Source organism: Marmota marmota, unplaced genomic scaffold (genome assembly GCF_001458135.2).
Source record: "Marmota marmota marmota unplaced genomic scaffold, marMar, whole genome shotgun sequence".
Taxonomy (NCBI): domain Eukaryota; kingdom Metazoa; phylum Chordata; class Mammalia; order Rodentia; family Sciuridae; genus Marmota; species Marmota marmota.
The window spans coordinates 10,577,896-10,586,644 of NW_025999942.1; the positions used below are offsets into that span (position 1 = coordinate 10,577,896).

Sequence of the window (8,749 nt, forward strand, 5' to 3'; positions counted from 1 at the left end):
GGTCCTAATCTCTTTGATTTTCTAGCCTCCCTCTTGAGATCCATCTAAAAATTTGATTCCTCAAACACTACGTTTTTTTCTTCACTTATACTACCTTTGGGTAATTTCATTGACTTTTCTTGTTTCAACTGTTAATTATATCACTTGTTCTTCCAAATTTGTTTGTCTTCCTACAAGCTAGGATTAATTAATCCAACTGTTTTCGTGCTGTGCAAACATAGGCAACACACAAGAGCTTCAAAAAAATGTCAAAATTGAACAAATATTCTACTCCCAAGGTTTATTTTTAAAAAAAATTTTCTCTCTCTGTGCACAGTATTGATTTTGGTTTATTAAACTAACCAAGGGTCTCAAACTTCTTAGAACCTAGGGTCCTAATTTCTTATTCTTTCTGCTTATCCTCTGTAATAATTAACCACCAACTTCCCTGATTTTATTCTCCATATATTTTTGCAGTTAATCCATCCCTTGCATTGATATTACCTTTGCCCTCTTTCAGAACCTTATTCTTTAAAAGTAAAAACAATGTAATAACCATATTTGATTTTTTTGTGTCCTTTTCTCATTCTCTTTTCATCTGTCCTTCTTGTGCATGTCAGAACAACATATCAAATGGAATTTTAAGCAATTACCTAAATATTTTTTTGGAGCTCAAGTTCATATTTATTTGTAATCAATTGGTCTAATGTTAGAAATAAGCAACCTATGAGCTGAATATAGCCCATAACCCCAAGTTTATGTTTTTCTTAGCCTTCATGATATTTAAAACCAAGACATTTCCCGTAAGTATACATTTTGGCTTCTTTTGGTAGGGATGCGCCTGTCTATATTCCTGTTCCTGCAGCCCCCAGTATACCTTGTTCCTTAGCTGCCTGGCTCCTGGAGGCACTGGAGTTCATGATCTCTGGGTTGGAGGCTGCAGGGAGAGCAGGAGAGACTATGTCCACTCCCTTGACTAAGACGTGGCACTTGGCTGTCTCCAGCAGAAGACTGCTGTCCCTGAGCTCAGTTTCCTCTTTGGGAGGGATTCCTCATGTAGGACACTGACCATGGTCCCTGAGGCTACAACTGAAAAGGTACTAAACTCCAACTTGAGAGGACCTTCAGTCTCTCTTCTTCTATTTCTTCTTTTTGGTGCTCTGGTCAGTGCTGACTCTCCTTCTTTCCTCCCTGAGTTGCTGCAGCCTCCTCTTCTTACCTCTGTTCTCTATTTCCTCAGTCCTGCCATTGTCACCTTCACAGCTTACATCCGAGAACACCTCCTCTTTCCTGCACTGCTGTCTTTTCTTCTTGCTTCTGCTGCTTCTGTTACTACATGTCGTGCTTTCTGCCTCCCTGGCTGCACCCTCTAAAGCAGTCTCCTCCCCTTCCCCATCAGCCATGCTCAAGTCCTCCTCAGGCTGCTGCCTTTTCTTGTCTCTGCGGCAGGGGTCCGTGTGCACTCTGCTCTCACCTCCTTTCTCCCAACACCTCTTGCAGGATCCTTCCCTCTTCCTTCTCCACCCAACACCACTGTCTCTTCCTCCCTCTCCTACCCTTCATGGTGCTGCTTCTTCTTTTTCTTCCTTTTCTTAAGAGACGGATGGACTTGCTCTCTGCTCCTGAGTTCCTCAAGCCCACTGGTTCCCGCAGCCTCATCCTCTTCACTCCCTACAGCTGTTCCCCCTCCCTCATCTCTTCTTGATGTCTCTTTTCTTTTTTTGCTTTTCCTGATGCTGTGCTCAGTGTGTTCTGGGTTCTCCTTATCCACACTCTTCTCAGTTGCTCTAGGCTCTTTCTGTTTCCTTTTCTTTTTTGGAGGGTGGGGGGCTGGCTTTCAGACGGTGGCTGAGAGCCTCAGAGACCTGGCCTTTAAGATGAGTCAGGAAGGCCCGCTCCTGGGCTTCTAGTCAGGCAAGCTTGGCCTTCATTGTGATCCCAAGACCTGCAGCCTTGTGTGCTGTTCGCCCCTCGCAGGCCTGGAGCAGCATCTTATTAGGATCTTTGGAGGCCTGGGCTCCTGGCTGTCATCACTGCAGCTCTCCAAGTTTCTGTCTGGCTTCTCTCCACCTGAAGTCAGCGTGACTGTCTTAGGCAGGAATTTGCCACCCCCCAACTTGCTCCTTGCAGAGCCACAGGAGTGGGGGCCTGCATACTTCAACCTGGCAGAAGGTGGACTGCAGCAGCTGGAAGTAAGCAACCTTGGGCTCATAGCTGGCTTCATGAACTTCTGATACAGCATGTTAGGCTTGGGACGATTATGAGTGGTCTCCTTGAAAAGGCATCTTATCTGCACTTGGTCCCCATGAGTATCTTGCTTCAGAGTCACCTTGATGGCCTGGGTGATGCCATTCTCCTTCCGGCCTAGTCCTTTGCCTTGAGTCCGTCCATGCTTTAGCTGCTGCTCCTCAGCAAACTTCATCCCATGACTCTTGACCTCTGTGGTGATGCTCATGGTGGGCAAAGAGGCTCGGCTTTCACCAGAGGAGGAGAAACGACATCATCCTTTTAAGAGGAAAGAAGAAAATGCCCATAGCAGCCACGAACCCTACTACGGCTGCTCTTGTAAGAATTCTCTTTCTTGAGCCCCTCATTGAGAGGTACTCTCCGCGGAAACATGTGCCACGCCTGATTCCGGCGCCACCATCTTCCCAGAAATCGCCTTACCTAAATATTTTCAAAGGCTTCTCGTTTTGGAGATGAACCCCAATCTCCTTAATCAGATATGTATAATGTAGACTCTTACAAACTAGTGCCTGGTATTGTGCACTCTGTTGAAGCTGGAAGGTTATTAGTGTCATATACATATCATCTGCATCCCAGGTGCAAACTGGATGCTTCCCAGGGTCCTTGCTGCACATGTCTCACTTCTGTCCATAAGTTAACATATTTAGCAGCAAGCCTAAGCTGATATGCCATATTTGGCTGAGGTTTATCTTCTGTAATTTCTTAATACTGTCTGTGTATTACTACTGACCATCCACAATACATCAAAATTAATATCTGACTTCATCCCCATGCTTTCCTTATCTATTGCTAATAGACTGTGGAATATGTGAAGACTGGGACATCCAGTACAAAAGCGTTGTGGCCCATGCAAGGTAAGTGAGCAAATATTCCAGGAATAAGAAATTGCAAATCACAAAAGTGCATTCTAGGTAATACTTTATTACAAATACATTTTAAACATCAGTTTGGTTATGCCATCTCCCTGCTCAAAACCTTGCACGAGTGTGTTACTATACTTAAATTGTGTCATGTAAAGCTCTCTTTTCTCCTGTGTTAAGAGTTGATCCTTCTGTACCTTTGCCTAAAATCATCTCCCAGATCTTGCTTGGCTTACTTCTTCTTTTCTTTATGATTTTTGTCCAAATCAAAGAAGTTTTTACTGACCTAGGTCACATTCTATTTTTTTCCTTGCCTCATTTTGTTCAAAGCTTAATGCAACCTGATATATATTAAATATATATATAGTTCATTTTATTTATTTGTGCTTCACCCTGGGTTCACCATACTATAAGTTCCAAAAATTTAGGATTTTAAGTAAGCTATTTACTGTTATATCAATAGCATTCAGTTTTATGGAATTATTGTGATAAATGGATGAAAAAAATAGATACAAATTTGTTTAGTTTTTTTTCCTGGTTTTAATGAAATGTATAATTTTTGAAACATTGCTTAGAGAAAATATCTCTAGAAAGGCCAATAAATTCACCTTGATGACAGTATGTAAAGTGATGGTGTTTACAGATAGGGAAGTGCTGCTTGGAGCATCTGTCTTGATTTGCCAATGTCTTAAACTGACACATGGGAGTGTTTTTCCTACTTAGTGAATAACAAGGTTGTGTAGAGATTTGGGTATAGGCTGAAATTGTTAATACAACAAAGAATTGCTAAAGGTTCTTGTGCACAAGAAATAGTGTATGTTCTTCTAAGATTTATCATGATTGGAAAGGCAGGATGTATACACAAAAATGAGTGAAAAATGAATTAACTCTTACTGAGCACTCAGTACATGATAAATGAAGTGCACTGGGATTCACATACCCTATTAGAATTTCCTTAATTTTTGCTTTGGCCTACTATGTTAGGTATTCTAATGTTACTTTTAAATATGAGTATCAAGTCAAAATTCAAAGAGGTTTTAAATCATAAGACTCTGATCTCATAAATAACAAATCTAGGTTAAGAACTGCAACAAACATATTCATGTGTATCTATACATATATGCTGAATACATTGCTCGTGATTTAGTACAGTTTGAGTATGTATTCATATCTGGGGAGTCTGAAGTCAGAACACTTGCTTAAAGTATTATCACACCTAGTTATTACTATTTTTATTAAATATGTACCAATACTGTCTATTGATTACATACAAATCTTGCTGGGGATTATTTCCCATGTTATCATAGATTGTATAAAATAATTACAGAAAAATGAATATAAATAGAGATTTAAGGGAAATCGTATCCCTAAATCAATGAGTTTTACAGAAAAATATTAATTATAAAATAATATGTTAAAATTATCCCTGCTATTAGAATTCATTTGTTAAATTTTAATTGTATGTGGACAATTAGAAGGTGATTCTATCTAGATGAATAATCAAGATCTGCACAAAACTGGTAAAAAAAATCAGATCATCATTTATTTCAATTCTTTCTGTGCATGCTTTTGAATCATGAAGATAGTGATCTTGTGTCCAAAGAGATATGGAAATAATATTAATTGAAAAATTTTAAACATAGCATGCATTTGAATAAATTAATAAAACTATACAAAACTTCTCTTTGTCATTAAATGAGTCATTTATATATGAAATAATATTTATAATATAATTTTAGAGAAGGTACAGTATTGCTTTCTTATTTTAAGGGAGGATACTCTGAAGTACCCATACAATTTGGAGATTCCAGGTTTAATAGAAGTATTAATGAAGTATGCATTTAGTAGCTATTCGACTATTGTTTAGAGGTTAATATCAGTACCAATGCAATATTCCCAATCTATTTTACAAAGTTAATACTCTCCCTGTAAGTAGTATGTCTTTATCCAGTGTATCTGGGGATTGCTCAAGTTAAGTTTTCTTTATTTTAAAGTGATCATATGAAAGAAAATTTATTTTAAATCTTTAGGAGTGGCTCCTTTCCAGCATTATGATTCACATTGAAAACTAAGCATTTTTATTACCCTGAAAGCACAAATTTTTGGAATCCTCTTTGTTTCAAGTCTAACTACATATGATTCAAAGTCGACTGGTAAGGACTGCTTCTGTGCATAAGGGTAGGACTGTTTGAATCTTCTCACTCCCTGATTTGGTTAGGATTAAAACTAAATCTGTAGAGGCTATTACTGCTGCCACAAGTGCAGGGATGTGGAAGTGCAAATAGAGATGTGGGTAATACACAGATAAACAGCTGCCATGGAGAATGAATGCAGTAGAGAAGCCAAAGTGAATGCCTGACACTTCCTTGCTCTGCCAGGGAGAAAAATGATTTTCAACAAGTTGAGTTTGCTTGCTGTGGCTTAGGGATGTAATTCCAAGGAAAACAGCAGGCCACATAAGATGCTGACATCTAGAAATGGGGCTGGAGAATTGTGCTATACTTTGTGTCCACAACCAACTGGCTCAGTGAGTCACTGGAGAATAGCAGTTCAGCATGTTTTACTAAATCCTATTCTGCATATGCCTGCATTTTAAAGTAGGTGAAAATTGTGCATCTCTTAGAAACATGCATTTTTGTCTTCTCCCCAGTTTAATCCCTGCTCGGGAATTCACATAGCTATTATTTAGATTAATGTATTTCTGCTCTGCTCAGTCACACTTCCCATGTCCAGCTGCTTCAACAAAATGATCAATTTTGTGTGGAAGCTAGATAATGAAAAGAACAAAATTTAAGTTATTTTTGGCTCTTTGAAATGTAGTGTAGTTAATTTGAATGATTGCAAAAAATAAATTGTTAACATGACTTTAAAATCCTAATTATCCAGGTTATTCCTGATTTGGCTCTGTCAGCATGAGGTAAAGTTATTAGTTTCTTAATAGAAAGCTAATCTCTTAGCTATATTGCATTCAATATTTTTATTGCATGAAAAAATAGATTCAATTATCTTTACTATTTTTATTTATTTATTATTATTTATATTATTTTTTTTCAGGTGAGGTCATATAACATAAATTCCTAAATAACTATTAGTAAACTCATCATTTAGATGGTTCAGAGAAAAAATGATCATTTTCTCTTTTTTGGAACAGGAAATATTTTGTTAACTCATTAAATAATACACGTATACATATAAAATTTAAATATATTAATGTGCCCTTAATTTTAGAGTTTTCTAGAACTCTAAAGTCTTATATGCAATATACTGTACTCTGTGTTTTACATGTATTATCTCCTTAAATCTTCTCGTTAACTCTATTATGAGGGAAAAATTTAATGTGGGATCTGTGGCAAAGAATCACCAAAGTAATGCACTTCTTCTGTGATGAAAACATAAGCCTAATGTTATGCATTCCAAATAGAAAGTTGATATATGACACATATGATCTGCATTTTCATAAAGAATTTGAGAAAAGATGTATTTCCTTATTGGTGATGTTTCAGACATTTCATAACTGAGATGTTCCAAGAGAAGAAATCTTCATGCAACTTCAAAAACAAAATAGTTTTGTTCACCTCTCTGTGAACTCCTCATCATGTACATGATACTAGGTTAACACTCAAAAGTCAACTCATGTAAAATAGCCAATGCTAAAAATCATGGCTGTATTCATCAACCAACATTTAGTGGCATTTTAAAGATTGTAACTACATCATATATGCTTCTAAACTACTTTTTAATATAAAATTTAAAATATTTCCCCAATATTAGCATTTCTTCTGCACTCTCTTCATTTACATGCCAGTGACACCACAGATTGATTACATTTTCTTTGTCACTACCACACGTCTTCATTTTTTCTCTTGGCTTTCATTTCTTAAAATCAAAACTATCAGTATAGTCATCTACACAGTGACCTAAACTAAAACCAAACCAAACCAAACAAAAAAAATGGGACTTATTTTCAACCAGTCCTTTTCCTATTTCTTCATTCACTTAATTATCTAAACCTATAATTCCTTTTCCAGTACTTAAAAATGAATTTCCTTTGTTTTTCCTCCAAACTCACTGATGTTTTAATTGATGTCCTATCACTTAAGATCCAATATCTTCCTTGTCACGTGCAATTACCGTTTTGCTCATGTTAATTACACAAGTAACATAGTTGAAAACTGTGTTTAGTAGGTTATTGCTGTACCAAGTTGCATGTGATCATTTGTTGTCAATTTCTTATAAATATTTCTCAGATGTGTTTTATTGCTTTCAACTAAGTTCTGAACAAACATTTAGTGGAGCTTGCTTCTCACCTGTTTTAAGATGCAGAGGTAGGTCTGCATTTGGAAGCTTGCATTCCAGCTGTAGGAGTGCAGTCTCCTTTGTGAATGACAGCATTTGCGATTTAAGTCCATCTGGAATACCTCAAGCATTCAATTCATTTATTAACTTATTACCAAGCTTGGCATATGAATTCTCAGACTTTCAGTGAGGCAGGAATTTAAATGAAATTAGATAAACAGACTTTAATAGAACAGTATGTGTATTAGAGATATTGAAAAGAGTTTCCTGTTTTTCATTTTTAGGAGTACCTGTCTATTTATCTCTTTGATGCCAGATTAGTATTAATTAGCTTTACCCTAAATTTGCAATAGATTTTTAAGACTACTGTAGATAAAAAGAAATGAAATAACTCTTGTGGCCAGAAGAGGGAGATCTTGTAAAAATATTTGAAGCACAAGTTTAAAATGATTTTTGATTTGCACTTAATTCAGTTAAAAAGAAAGTTATTCAAGTTTCTGAAGTTAACATTTTCTGTAATTAGATGAGTGCATTTTGTAAACTACGTCTGGGGAAAGTGGAACTAGCAATTTATGTTTATATATATATGTATATATATACATAATATTCAAAGTATATGCTATATCAAGAATTAATTAAAATACTAATTTTTAAAATTGATAAAACATAAAATGGTAAAAATAAGACAAAATTATTAGTAGTAAATAGTTTGTCTTATTTATAAGATTGTTGTTCATTCCTTTAAATAAATTTTTGTCCTTTATACCATGAATACTACAATTAGAAATCTAAATATGACACAATGACATAGAAAAGAACAAATAAACATTGATTATTTATCAGTAAGAATAATTTTAGCATTGATTATATATTGCTAAGAATCAAATGTGTGTGGTAGTCCAAATTTATACACACATATAAGTATTTGAGCTACTGTATATATTCTCCTCTCTCTGTGCATTTCTATCTGTCCATCTGTCTCTGTTTCTCTGTCTTACATGTGTGTAATGTATGTATGCATATATATTTGTATTATAATATGTAACCATTTAGTTTTACTCCTCTCTTAGTTATAAAATATATAAAAAACAACCACAGATGGGGCACTAATTGTGCCACCTGGAGGGTTTCACTTGATGAATTTGTGATATGATATGAGGAGAAGTTTGTCACTGATTATTATTAATTTTCTCCTCAATGAATTAAGAACCTAGAAATTGACATTTGTTTTGAGTACCACCAGTAACACTTGCACATCTCCATAGGCACTTCCAAAATGCATGTCCTCTTTTTTAATGAAAGCTGCATTGTTAAAGAATATTAGTATTTTCATCAAATATATGATCAGCTATTGCCATATATATATA

General features: G+C 35.8%; 1 pseudogene; it reads right to left on the bottom strand.

Annotated features, from left to right (window-relative positions):
- Positions 1 to 1,103: 1,103 nt before the first annotated feature.
- On the bottom strand, positions 1,104 to 2,447 carry LOC107153277 (annotated as a pseudogene).
- Positions 2,448 to 8,749: the final 6,302 nt, after the last annotated feature.